The sequence below is a fragment of the Sinocyclocheilus grahami genome, unplaced genomic scaffold (assembly GCF_001515645.1).
Source record: "Sinocyclocheilus grahami isolate Dianchi unplaced genomic scaffold, SAMN03320097.WGS_v1.1 scaffold508.1, whole genome shotgun sequence".
In the NCBI taxonomy this organism is placed as follows: Eukaryota; Metazoa; Chordata; class Actinopteri; order Cypriniformes; family Cyprinidae; genus Sinocyclocheilus; species Sinocyclocheilus grahami.
In genome coordinates, this window is record NW_015505687.1 from 1,038,817 (window position 1) to 1,053,773 (window position 14,957).

The following is a 14,957-nucleotide window of genomic DNA, read 5'->3' on the forward strand; positions in this document are numbered from 1 at the left end:
TTTGTGACCTGCCGATATTTTGCTGATTCCGATTTTCTTTCTAAGAACTATAATTGATAGGATACTGTGTAGCTTAATATTCTCATTGAAATGAGATATATTTTTCTTCATGGTTTTTGAAGAAGGTCCAAAAGAACAGGATTTATTTGAAATGTAAATCTTTTGTAACATTATAAAATGAGTTGTCACCTTTGATCAGTTTAATGCATCCTTAGTGAATAAAACTCCAGCTTTTGAACAGTAGTCTATGTAACTCGGCATTTTGTGATGATCATATTGAGAGGAGTTTGATTTATTTTAGAGATGCACCAATTGCATTGCAATTTTCTTGGCCATTTCCGATTTCGGTTTATTTGTTTATTTTGTGACCTGCCGATATTTTGCTGATTCCGATTTTCTTTCTAAGAACTATAATTGATAGGATATACAAACAAAAATCTACCTTTTTCAATGCAAAATAATTATTTACATAATAAAATAAATTATTAAACATTACAATTCCCCCAATCTGTACTAAGATACAGATGTTCTCTCACTTAAACAACTCTGAAAATAAAGTGCTCTGTAACTGGAAAGTGGTAGAAATAATTAACTGAAAATTAGTTGCTGAATGTAACAAAACAGAACTGTTACCATTCAGATGAAATCAGTATCAACAAACTCAATATTACCACTGCAGGAAACACAGAAGTTGCATAATGACATTAGATGTATTTACACTTTTTGAGCATACAAATAAGAAATGTTGGGAGAAATGCAATGATACTTTCAAATATGAAACCAAACCACCAGTAGGTGGCGTCAAATGTTTTAATGAGTGAGTCATTTAGTTATTCATTCAACTGATTTGTTCAAATGGCTGATTCATTCAGAAAGGAGGCAAGTGACTGTATTTATGAATGGGTTACTGAATCATTGACTCACTCGATTTGTTCAAACACCACTGTGTGTTGCTCGGAGACACACAACAGTTCTAATGGGGCTTTGATTGGAACAATTTTCTTTGCGAAATTGAGCAAAAACCGTCAATATTGTGTGTAAAATGTAAGTAACTTAATTTTAACTTGTTAAATTGAGCAACTTGTATAAAATCAGTGTCACATTGCAATCGTGTTGATATTCGGGGAAACATCTTTGTTGTGTAATGTTGCTCACCTACATCATATATTGTGAAAATCTTTTTTTTTTTTTGTATCTATGTATCTATAACTTTCTTTAGTTATTTTGTGTGCTGATGCTCTCATTTCTAGTTATTTAAAAAAATCTAAGCTAAAATATAGTTATTTTTGTTATTGACATTTTAACCAGGCCTCTTTGTCCGGTCGGCCAAGTAAAATTCTCTCTCACTCGCCCCTTTAACCTACTTATCCCAAACAAGCGTTAATCGAGCCCTGTGATTCCCCCACGGTTTACTTTGGCCATACACGTATTATTTTTCACTTAATTTACATGATTAAAATACGTTTCTCCCCAGGCTGGCACAAATGGCTCGATTAGTTCCGGCTTTGATGAAGGTCCACCTTCTGAAAAACAAAATGTGTTGTGATTGGTTAGCTGTCCCAGTGCGTTGTGATTGGCGAACAGCTTAGACGGTGTTTCAGTACTGCCACGCCCCCTTGCTCCGTCTTTCAACACAAGCTTTTGGGCGAATCCGGCACTAGTGTTCTCCCTCATGTTGTGGAAGCTGTCCTCAGTAAAATGCGCAGCACGCAATAGCAAATTGGGGTTATAATGCTCAGGGACAGAGATAAAAAATAAATTGCAACCCCTGTTGGTAACACTTTACTTGAAGGGGTGTGCATAAGACTGACATGATACCTTCATAATCATGACATGACACATGTCATGAATATGAAGGAGGTTTTATGCATGTTTGTGACAACTGTCATTAAGTGTCATTCCCTCAGTTATGTCATTTTTAATGCAAATATGACATTATTTGACCTAACTCTACCCCTACCCTTACCCCTAACCATAGCCCATAACAAAGACATCTCAAACAATGTCATCTTTATGTCATCAATGTCAGTAACCCCACTGTTTCCTGACATCATCCGCTTTCGGAAGCCCAAACAAAGACGTTTGGGCATGGAGGTGAAAAAAACAGCGTTTCAGGCGGTCGCGCAGCGTCGCATCACATCTTTAAAATTCAAATGCATTATTTTCTATGAGTGTAGGCACACCGGCGGCACCGTTCGGCGTCTGTCCACGGTGCACAGCTATGTCGTGTTATACTTGTAAGAATTGTTCTAGACATGCCGAAATTTTTACGCTGCAGCACAGCAGCTCTTCTTCTTGGTTTTCTCTGATGCACTAACTCTGCAGCAGCACTTCTTCTTCGTCGTCTCGTCTGATGCACTCACTCAACCAAGCGTTCTAACCACAACCTCGCCCCTCCCCACCCCCCAACCATTCGAATTTCTGTAGGCGGGAATTATTTGATGATTATAATGATATTCCAATGAGCCGCTTTGTGATATCACAAAGCTTGGAAACAAACGCTGTAGTCCAAACGAGCCATTCGCTGTAGTTCTTGAAAAGGGATTTTTAAAAAACAAAATATCTCCCTTTGGAGTGGACTTTGAGATTTGTAACTTTCTAGATCTTTTTTATGCCCAAACATACACACTACACACTGACTAAAATTAAAAAAGTGAAAAAGCATAATAGGACCCATTTAACTTACTGTCAATATGTGTGATTTTAAACCTTCAAGAATTTGTTAGGCAGAGCATGACACGCTATTACACCTGTAACGACAGCTTCTGACCAGCAGGTGCCTCCCTTCCTCAATAGCTGCAACAACCGGTGTGCTCAAATGTGGATATGTGCAGGAGTAGAACGGCTTTTTAGATGGTGTATGAAGATTGAGCTGTCAGCAGATATGACTGACAGCTGCCCTTAGGTGGTATCTCAGATGATTATCGGGTAATGATGTGCTGTGACACCCAGACAGAAGCAGCAACAGTTGCTGTGGGAGATGGTTATCTGAGGTCTGAGACAGCACGTTTAGTTCACACACGGCAAATAAATATACAGACAGGTTTTGCTTGTGTTCCTTGTTTGCGTGGTGACTCACACTCCCTCTCATTCCTCCCACTTCTGCACTCAGAGACGGAGTTCTAAATATAATCTGCTTGTCTGGTTTATGAAATGCTAGTCTAAAACCCTTCTATCTCAAGACTATCAAACCACTGTGCATTTCTTGTGTTGAGCAGTGAAACATTAGCAGCCAGAGAGACTCTAAGCAGCACCTTTACCATATATGGCAGATGCAGATGCAGATGCACGCATGGTTATTCACCTAACGGCTCTTTGGTGAAGCATCTGCATAGAACAGACTTTTGTGTGCACATGCATATCGACAGAGGCAGAGTGAGTAAGTGTTTGTGTGGGTTCAGGTGTGGGGGAAGGAAGTGTACAGTGTGTGTGTGTGTGTGTGTGTGTGTGTGTATGCATGTGTGAATGTTTGGGATAATATAGTTGCATATTATTAGTTTCAAATGGATTCACAGCACCTTAAAGGAACAATCCACAAAATAAGTATTCCGTCTTCATTTACTCACCCTCATGTTGCTCCAAATCTATGGGACTTTCTTTCCTTTCTTTTGTGCAACATAAAAGAAGATTTCCTAGATATGATTAAATTTTTTGTCCATGCAATGAAAGGAAAAGGTGTGTACATGACAATGAGCGTATGTTTTCAAGTTATTGGTTGATTCTGATCTGCATATATGATAGGTTTTTGCGTCAGAGGAAGCATGCTTTGTCAGTAGAATCATGCTGCTGTCTGTGATCCCCCCCCCTCTCTCTCACCAGCTCTCTTTTTGACCCTCCCACTCTCTTAGGGCACACTGCATGCTCTCTCTTTCCCCATCCCCAACCTCCTTTATGTCTCCATTCTCCTCTTTCTCTCTTACTCTCTTCCCCCCTCTCTCTTGCTTTCTCTAAAAGTTTCTGGTGAGGAAAGGAGAAGACGTTTGGATGATTTTGACTCCTCCATCAGGTTGTACATTTACATGACTCTTCTCTTTTGAGAGCTTGATTTTGAGGTTTAGTTGATCTGGAGTTGTAGAGTGCAGTGCTGTGTCCTTTAGACTGTGATTTGTGCTAACGGTGCACGTGTGTGAGTGAGACATGAGGGTTATTAGGGGAGTCTGGTGATTCTCGAATCATCTGTGGCTTAGTTACAGTGACTCTAATCTCATTGCTGTCTGATTCTGTCATCAGCTGTTGCTGCTGTATTTTAACAGCATTGTGTTGTATTGTCCTGTGGTTTGTAGTTGTTTAAAGCCAGGTGTCGTAATCTGTATTATATTTGTTTCAGAGCGAAAATAAGATATTGCAGGCTGCTGTTGTTAGCAGAACTTTTCCTAGCCTTGTGAGTGAAACTCTAAAAATAGTGCACTTATGCATGCACCCTTGTGTTTGTGTATGTTAATAACAGTGGTGGACAGTAACTAAGTAGTTTTACTTCGTTACTGTACTTAAGTACATTTTTCAAGTATCTACTTTATTGGAGTAGTTTTATTTTGAGTAACTTTTACTTTTACTTCACTACATTCCAAAGCATAAGATCGTACTTTTTACTTCACTACATTTCATAAAACTTATTACTCATTATAATATATCACGTGCTCCGAGACGCAGAAGCCATGTCTGATTCATGAACGAACTGATTCTGTTCAATGAACCCGTTAAATCGGTTCGCAAATCGCACCAAACGATTCATTCACAAATTGGAATGATCCGATTGCAGCTGTTCTCGAGTCGACAACTCAATGATTCAAATGATCCGTTTAGTGCGAGTCTCCAGTGAACTGAATTCACAAGTAACAACCGGGAGATCTTGTGAGCATGCGCTAATGTCGAATTTTAGTATTAATGATTGTAACTGAAAATCATATTTAGGTCAAAGTTGTCAGTTGTTTGTGAACTAAATCTGCTATAAAGGGTGATCTGTTAATGCTTGGATGCAGACACATTAACATCAGAGTCTCTATGTTTTAGGTCAAAAAACATTAAAATAACACAGATTAAATAAAAGAACTCATGCACGTTCATCTTCCCCGCTGCTGTAAATTAGCAGTTTTACTAAAATGCTATGCATTTAGCCCTATGTGATGTCTGTTTTTATATTGTTTGTCAGCACACATAGCCTAAGTTACTATGTATCTGGATCAACTAGCCGAGTAGACAAATATTTATTCATAACCATAATGTAAATAAGTCAATAATGTTAGGTGATGCTATCTGTCTAGCTTGCTGGATTACATCTAAGGGAAAAAGAAAGGATGTGTTGTTCAGAATATGGTAACTACAGTAATTATCAAAGTGGGAAGTGATGCCCTCTGGGGGCATTTGTCCAGGGGTGTTTTTACACCACAGACAAGGTTTGAGAAGAAAAAAATCATTATGAAAATCTAATTATATTTTCCTTATTATATTCATTATTTCCTTATTGGTTATTTTGGGAAAATCCCAGGTATTTTGAGCAGTAGGATTATAAAAAAATATATGCTAATATAAAATTAAATGATAAAAGTGGCCTATATAAAACTGCAAAATAAACATTCATCTATCGGTACTTTTTACTTAAGTACATAAAAAATCAAGTACTTTCGTACTTTCACTCGAGTAAAATTGAAAATGGAGTACTTTTACTTTTACTGGAGTAATATTTTATTATACGGATCTGTACTTTTACTCAAGTACTTGATTTGTGTACTTTGTCCACCACTGGTTAATAAGACACTTTGGTACAGTTTGAAAATAAAGGAAAGGCTTTTAACAGAGTCAAGTAAATTATTAAACTACTGTGTTTAAAGGCCACTGATTGTGTGTGTGAGGGAGACATAGAGACTGTCATTTCTAGCATGCTGACAAAGAGATAACTCCTCATTGCAGACTAGATATTTATTTATTTAAAAAAGAGAATAAATTTGACTGTACATTCTGATTGCATGAGCTGCATCTAAAGCCTAATATGCAGATATATTGTACATGTAAGCAATATGGAATGAGAGGCTGTGCTATAGTACTGCGAATATAGTCATTGCAAAAGACCACTGATAGGAATGACACGTAGCAAAGTGTTTTCATCAAGATTAAATTGCGATTTTTACCATGGATAAGTTGTTTTTTTTGGCACTTCTAAATGGGATTTTGAGTACAACTGTGAGCACACACAGTTGGTGGAAAGTTCTACTAAAGAAGACGATGAGAGCAGACTGAATGAATGAATGAACGGTTACAGCATGGGAAGAAATGAGAGAGGAATAGAAACTCAGACAGTGTTCAAAACTGAGACATGACGTGACAGCAACACTCATAGCACATATACTCGGCTACTCAAAGTACAGGATTAGTAAATTTCATGTTTTAGAAACTAATATATGACTAATTACATTTTCTTGACATGTTTATGTGCACATTTTTAAAAGCAAAACACTTTTGAAATGTTCATTAGTCTTTTGTGTGTGTTTGTGTGTGTGTGAACATCTTTAGTAATATTATTTGGATTTTGACTAATCAAACTTTACCTAGTTTTACATACCATGGATAAGTTTTTTTTTTTGGCACTTCTAAATGGGATTTTGAGTACAACTGTGAGCACACACAGTTGGTGGAAAGTTCTACTAAAGAAGACGATGAGAGCAGACTGAATGAATGAATGAACGGTTACAGCATGGGAAGAAATGAGAGAGAGGAATAGAAACTCAGACAGTGTTCAAAACTGAGACATGACGTGACAGCAACACGCATAGCACATATACTCGGCTACTCAAAGTACAGGATTAGTAAATTTCATGTTTTAGAAACTGTAATATATGACTAATTACATTTTCTTGACATGTTTATGTGCACATTTTTAAAAGCAAAACACTTTTGAAATGTTCATTAGTCTTGTGTGTGTTTGTGTGTGTGTGAACATTTTTAGTAATATTATTTGGATTTTGACTAATCAAACTTTACCTAGTTTTACCTATATTTGTTATGGATTAATCCATTTATCAGATGCTTTCAATCCAAAATTGGGGTAATTGAGGGCAAAAAAGGAGCAAATATTCTACCTCTTAATTTTGATTCTCAGTCACCATGCAGACATATGCATAGGAGTGGGCGATATGGCAAAAATATATCACACTTTTTTTTCAGGAAAATCACGATTCATGATTTTATCACAATTCTTTGTCATGTTGGTTTTATTATTTTGCAAGTTGAGCAGTACAGCCAAACTAGTTTCTCTATTTTAAAAACAAAGCCGTACAAATAAAAAAGAATGGCAGATATTTAGGACAAAGTGGACGAAGATAAAAATGTTTGTCATTATTTTGTTATTAATAAAAATACACATTATAAACAAACAGACAGTGCCTCCTTACAGGATGTGTATTTAGCAGTAGCATTAACTGTGTGTACGTTTCACTGTATAAATTATACATTGATCCTTATTAAAGCAACTGTATTAAAGTTCTTCAGTCAAGAGCAGTTAGTGATTTTTCTCTTTGTTTTGTTATTTTATTAACATTAAAGAGAGAGCTCACCCAAACATGAAAATTATTTTATCATTTGCTCACTCTAATGTTGTTTTAAACCTGAATGAGTTTCTTTCTTCTGTTGAACATAAAAGTTATTTTGAAGATTGTGGGAAACCAAATAGTTGCTGGTCCCCAGTGACTTCCGTAGTATTTTTTTTCCTACTATCAAAGCAACTGTTTGGTTACCCACATTCTTCAAAATATCATCTTTTTTGTTCAGCACAAGGAAGAAATTAATACAGGTTTGTTTGGGACAACATGAGAGTGAGTAAATAATAACAGAATTAAAATTTTTGGGTGAGCTATCCCATAAGCGGTAGCATGTTTAATACTGTTAGTCTGCTGTCACTTTAAGACCTGCACGTATATAGTATAAAGGCAAGCATCCATTTTTATCAACTGCTTACTTTAACTTTAGACATAACCAACTGTGTTTATATATAAACCTTGTGTGTTTTTGACAGCATTAGCGTAGTCAGACACGAAAGATAACTTAGTCCAGTAATCAGGCACTGTTTGACAGGTTTTAGTGTGCGCACACTTCAGGTGTACAAGCTCAGAAACAGCGCATGTCAGAACAGCATGCAAATGAAATGTTTAACTGGCAAGGCTTTAAAGCACATGCAAATAATGTGCTTTTGTGATTGCGAAGTGCAGTGTCCTGTAGGGTTGGGTATCGTTTGGGTTTTTCTCGATACCAGTGCCAAATCGATACTTTTAAAACGGTTCCGGTGCCTGAACAGATACCTATTGAAAGAAGAAAAAAAAAATCCCCTCAAAAAATGATGGATTGGCGGGGTTTGTGGGCAGGGCTTCACCTAACAGTATACGTAGCAAGGTTTTTTTTTTTTTTTTTGCTTATTTTGTTTTTATAGTAAGTAAAAAGAAAGAAAACAAGTAGAAAGAATAGGGAAAGCTAGTGTTAGAGGGTCGAGAATAGAAGTAGAATAGAGAGTGCAAATGTTAGAGGGTCAAGTTTTTTAATAAAAAAAAACAAGCAGATAAAATTAGAAGTAGCATTAGAATAGAGAGTGCTAGAGTTAGAGGGTCAAATGAAGATGAAAGAGATGTGTTTTCAGCCGTTTCTTGAAAATATTAAGGACTCAGCTGCTTGGATTGAGCTGGGCAGGTCATTCCACCAGGAGGGAACAGTTAATGTAGAAGACCATGAAAGTTTTATCATGGGTAGAATGCAAAATGTTTCAATGCAAGCATTTCAGTCAAATGTAATTTATGCAATATTTCAAACCTTTAACCCACTTGGGAAAATCAACCCATGGCAAAAGTAGCCCAATTCTGTGGAAAAAACACGGACTTAGCGACCCTGCATCCAACAAGAGCTACCGGAGTCAGCTTTGACTGATCACAGGTCGAGAATAAGGAGAGATGACTGACAAGACCATGCTGGAGTATACGCTTAACAGATTCTGAGCTCATTGACAAATATCTGATCTTGTAAGATGTGCTCACTTTACACAGAGTGCATGTGATCGTGAAATCGAAAGTGAAAGTAAACAGCACAAACGCTCCTTCAAAAATATTTAAATACTCCGCATCCTGAGAGCGGCTCCCTGATGCGCCAAAATTATATACAATATTAGAATGTTTAAAGGTGTGGCCACGAAAATCGCAGGAGCGAAACACATGTTGCGGGAGCAGGCGGCAGTGGTCAGAGAGATTCAGCGGAAGCTGGATTAAGAAAACAGCCGAATCCCGGACATTTTGGGCAATTAAGAAATCCCGGCCGGACGCATTTTTGTAGGTCCAAAAAGAGGACATGTCCGGGGAAAATTGGACGTATGGGTCACCCTAATTTCTAATCTATTGCTAATCGCTGTATTCTTTTAAAAGTAGCATATAGAACATATTTTCTGCCTCATTCTGTGACAAGAAGCCTCATCAGATCACAAAAGGAAGCATTTGACTGGTGTTGTGGAGTAAAAAGGTTATAATGTTCTCTTTTGTTGGACAACAGGTTTAGAAATGTGAATACAAGGGAGGTTTAGCTTTAGGCATTTTAATTTAAGCACGTTTAGCTTAGTTAACGAAAGGCTACCTGCTGCCATCAGAGCAAGTGTAATTACTGCATTCACGCGCTCCTCGGATGCTCTCATTTCCCGAGTTGTGCTTTTAAGTCGGAATGCGAAAACAACATAGACACTCTCGTTACTACAAAGATGTGTTGGATTTGTATTATTAGAGCTTTCCGACTTGTTCACGTGCATTTTCTCAGTTGGAAAATTATTTTTCACGTGCAGTGCCAGTGATGATGATGCTTACGTCCGTTTTGGAGAACCTGAGGACAAATATTTCAATCGATCGCTCAGGCATGGCACCGAAATCTGCATTCGGATTCGGTTCTAGTACATAATGGTTACATAGGTACGGGTTTCGGTACCCAACCCTAGTGTCCTGTGAGTGTAACTCTGCCACTGAGTTAACACTTGATGTGTGTGTATGTATGTTGCGTTGCACAGTATATTGAGACGGAGACTCCAGAACTGTAACTGATAAAATGTGCGCTGTAGCACGATACTACCAATTTTCTTTAAAATCAGATCGTGGAGACATTTTAATCATCCATGATCAAAAATCGTGGTATCGCACACCCCAGAATCAGCCTGTGAGTGTAACTCTGCCACTGAGTTAACACTTGATGTGTATGTATGTTGCGTTGCACAGTATATTGAGACGGAGACTCCAGAACTGTAACTGATAAAATGTGCGCTGTAGCACGATACTACGAATTTTCTTTAAAATCAGATCGTGGAGACATTTTAATCATCCATGATCAAAAATCGTGGTATCGCACACCCCAGAATCAGTTGCAGACACTTGCAAGCTTCATGAACAGGCTTGTTTTGAGTTTCTGTATAATTTGAAGGCTTTGTCAGAACTGGTGGATATGTAGGTTCATAATGACAAATGATGTCTAAAAATTTGTCTGAAAGCTGTGTCTGTTGCATTAATAGGTATCTGTGCTATTCACCTAACTTGCGTTTCAGCAAAAGACATGAAGACATGCCAAACCAGAAACCAGCTTCAAAGCTTTATATTTACCCCCACATCTCCTTCATGTTGAAAATATTCACTTAGCCGTGGAAAAGTCAGTTTGCAGAAATGCCTAAATAAATCAGGATGGAGGTGGAAGATTAGGACATATATACTATGTAAGTGAAAACCGCTTCCCCCACCTCTCACTATGTGCTGTTAGTAAGATAATATAAAGTGTGGGTAGACTTGGGTCATCTTTGCTCACATTGAGTTGTAACCTACAAGAGCCCTGCAGTGATCGTCAGTGCCGAGGTAATAGAGAAGAGGTCACGTGGAATCATCCACTCAAAAACACACTGAATTGAGTTTTTCAATGAATGTAGTTTCTCTGAAATTCACTAAGGGATTTCAGAAAAGGGTCACAGCAGCCCTTAAGCACACACATGGAGTTATTTTTATTGCACACACTTCACAGAGTTGAACTGTGATGTTGAGACAGAGGCAAGGTCAGAGCTTCACATGTTTAATGGCCTGCAACAACAAGGCAGAATGCAGTCAGCACCAGAAAGCGACTGCTGCAGATGAGCGTTTGTATGAAACCACTGACGGCTAAAACCAGCAACCAAAAGTAGGTGTTAATCTCATCAATGCGGCTCTGCTAGCTTGCGTCTTATCTTATTTTGCTTTTCCCCTAAAATGTGCATGTGTGTTTGTGTAGCTATTAATCAACTTCAATTTCTAACCTCTCCTTCAACCTCCAAGGCCTCCTCTCATCTCCTCTCCTCTGGTAGATTATAGTACAGTTTAACTAGCACAGGTGTTGTGTTATCTAAGGCATTTGTGTTGAAAGGTGTAACCTTCACTTTACAAACAAAGCAACATTAACACAGTTAATCTGTTCCACTCTGGATCTGAGACTGAGTGTGTGTTAGGGAGGTAACGATTACCGGTTTCACGATAAATCACGATAAAATGCCCTGACGGTTAGTATTACCGTTTAAAATTTAATTTATCATTTTATGCTAAAAAAAGTGCATATAGCTGCTAATTGGGTTACACTTTATTTCGATAGTCCACTTTAGACATTCTACTAACTATAAGTAACTTTGTAACTACATGTCACGTTCTTTTTGAACGTTTTCATCTAATTTGAACAAAACCGTGATAATATTGATAATCGTGATAACTTTGGTCACTATAATCGTGATATGAAATTTTCATCCCGTTACATCCCTAGTGTGTGTATGTGTGACACAGAGGCATGTCATATCCAGAAACTGCCTCTGTGCTCTCATGTAAATATTTACTCAAGCTGAAATGAATCTCCCTCTCTCCCCCGCCCCTCTCTTGACTTTTCTCTCTTCCTCTCTCTCCCTCTTTCTGTCATGTCTGTGGTGAGCTATGGTAAATTTCAGACATTGATTAGGGCAAAAGGCATCTTAGTGAGATTTTACACTGAAACGCAGCAAGTTGTACATCAACAGTAAATGATCAATGCAGTTTTCCTGAAAATGTTGATGAAAATATTTTACATAATTGGTTTTGGCTATTGCTCAAAAAGTGAACTATATTAGGTAAATAACCATGAGCTACATTCACATTTCACAGTTATTTACACTCTGATGCAGGGTGTGGAATGACTAGGTGACGGCCATCATTTTAAGGTGAACAGATTTCTGAAATGGAAACTGGGGGCATTTCCTAAGGGTGTGCATTACACAGTGTTACTGCACGTTGTGGTGGCAAGAACAACACTACATGGAGTGCATTAAAACCATGTAATCTATACTAATAGTGTAACAGTGAATTTGTGAGTTTAATTACTGCAAAACCAGCAACGTTACCCCCTCGATACTTAGAATATAATGTAGTCATTTAGTAGCTTTATTTTATTACTGCGTGATTTCTGTATGTGCGAAATGACTATATAAATGCTGATTTGGTGCTCAATAAAAATGTCTTATCAATGTTGAAAATCGTTAATATACTTGATGCTTTTTGCATGGTTTTGCAGAAACCATGATGCATTCTTCAATAAGTGGAAAAAGTTGATGAAAAAGTTCAAAAGAATGACATTTATTGAAACAGAATTTTTAGATAGTTCACAGAGTTTTCATTTTTGGGTGAACGATGCCTTTAATGGTTATTCTACATGCCATTTCAGAGTCATTACACTGCAAATTTTATTTTGATTGAAATTTGGATTTTCAGAACCAAATGAAGCCACCATGAATACAAAAAGTATGTTTTTTTTCCTTTTGTGTATTATCATCACTCCTATTTGTCAGTGACCCATAAACAAATAACACTTCAGTGTGTGTGTGTGTGTGTGCATGTTTATCTGGTTTATGAGAACACAAATTTGTTTAATAACATGGGTATGACATAGGTATTACAACGAGAAGGTGATTTATGAGGACATTTTCAGTGTCCCCGTAATTCAAAAGGCTTATAAATAATTCAGAATGAGTTTTTTTGAAAATCTAAAAATGCGGAAAGTTTCCTGTGAGGGGTAGGTTTAGGGGTAGGGTTGGTGTAGGGCAATAGAAAATACGGTTTGTACAGTATAAAAACAATTACGCCTATGGATAGTCCCCATAAACCATAAAAACAAACCTGTGTGTGTGTGTGTGTGTGTGTGAGGGGAGTCAACTGACTGCAGACAGTTTAAGTGCTTCCTCTTTCCCATGGTCTGGGGCACAACCCGAGAGGGACAGCACTGTCATAATCACGCACGTCTCGCACACATCACACAAAATCCCTAATGGCAAACAGAAAAAAATTAGCTGCACACAGAGAGTTCAGATTCCCGATGGACAAGCACACATGCAGTCATATCAGTGAAGCTCAACAAAAGTTTTTAAAAGTTTTCACTGTGTCTGAGTGTCTTGGCTGTTACAGACTCTCTGTGAACTTTAATGTCTCTTAATTGTTAATGACAACAGTTGTCAGACAATTGACTCTCTTAATTTGTTCCCTTTTCAAGCATCAGCGCTACAGCCATCAAATACTGCTTGTGTAACAAAATCACTGCCTTCAGCAACACTTTTCAAGACAATTGCTGTCAGAGTTTAATTTCATGCTGTTAGCAATTTTCCCATTGTAATTCATAATCTGTGTTGGCCTGAAGTCTTTATAATATAGGTTAATAGTTTTGTGCTCTATAAATGTATATATTTAGTCAAGTCAAGTCAAGTCACCTTTATTTATATAGTGATTTATGCAATACAGATTGTGTCAAATCAGCTTTACAGTGTTAAACAGGAAAAACGTGAGCTGATAATGCAAGAGGACAATAGAAAAGTCAATTAAAGTCAGTTCATTGTGGATTCAGTGATGTCATCATCCAGCTCAGTTCAGCTCTCTTCCAATAGTGTCTGTGCAATCAAGTCAACAATGTTGCCAGAAATGTTGTCCCCAACCGAGCCAGCCAAAGGCGACTGTGGCAAGGAACCAAAACTCCATCGGTGACAGAAATGGGAGAAACCAGGCTCAGCCGGGGACCAGTTCTCCTCTGGCCAGATGAAACCAGCATGGTGTGGTTTAATTCCAGGCTGCAACACATGTCAGATTAAGCAGTGGACTCGTTCTCGTGGTCTTGTACCAATGGCCGACGAGGTCCTCACAGGGGATGTGTCTCTAGGGTCCGTCTAGTTGATATGTTCTCCGCTGACAGGGCTGTAGAGGTCGTCTCTTGGTGCTGATCCACCATCTGATCTGGATACAGATTGGATCCGTATGGCTACGGTGACCTCGGAATAAGAATAAAACAGATTAATATTAGCGTAGATGCCATTCTTCTTACGATGTAACAAGTGCATTGGGTGTTATCAGAAGTGTTCCCGGTTCCGGTTGTCCTAATTAATGCAGCCTGACAATCCTTTAACAGATTTGAATTATAGAAATGTGATAGTGTGTTATGTGTATGCCAGATTAAAGAGATGGGTCTTTAATCTAGATTTAAACTGACAGTGTGTCTGCCTCCCAAACAGTGCTAGGTAGATTGTTCCAGAGTATGGGCACTAAATAGGAAAAGGATCTATCACCCACAGTTGATTTTGATATTCTAGGTATTATCAAATGGCCAGAGTTTTGAGATCGCAGCGGACGTGAAGGACTATAATGCGATATGAGCTCGCTCAAGTATTGAGGCGCAAACCATTCAGGGCTTTATAAGTAATTAGCAAGATTTTAAAATCTATACGATGTTTAATAGGGAAGCCAGGGCAGTGTTGACAGAACTGGACTAATATGGTCGTACTTCCTGGTTCTAGTAAGAAGTCTAGCTGCTGCATTTTGGACCAGCTGGAGTTTGTTTATTAAGCGCGCCGAGCAGCCACCCAATAAAGCATTACAGTGATCTAACCTTGAGGTCATGAACGCATGAATTCATGTTTTTGCATTTGACATTGAGAGCATAGG

The 14,957-nt window shown here is 38.0% G+C and overlaps 1 protein-coding gene across 1 annotated transcript in view; it reads left to right on the forward strand.

Annotated features, from left to right (window-relative positions):
* Nucleotides 1-3,914: 3,914 nt before the first annotated feature.
* LOC107554592 (diacylglycerol kinase zeta-like) overlaps nt 3,915-14,957 on the forward strand; it is an 86,713-nt gene continuing 75,670 nt past the window's right edge. Inside the window, exon 1 of the mRNA XM_016237154.1 lies at nt 3,915-4,006. The gene's annotated coding sequence lies outside the window, so the exon portion shown is untranslated. The remainder of the gene's footprint in view (nt 4,007-14,957) is intronic.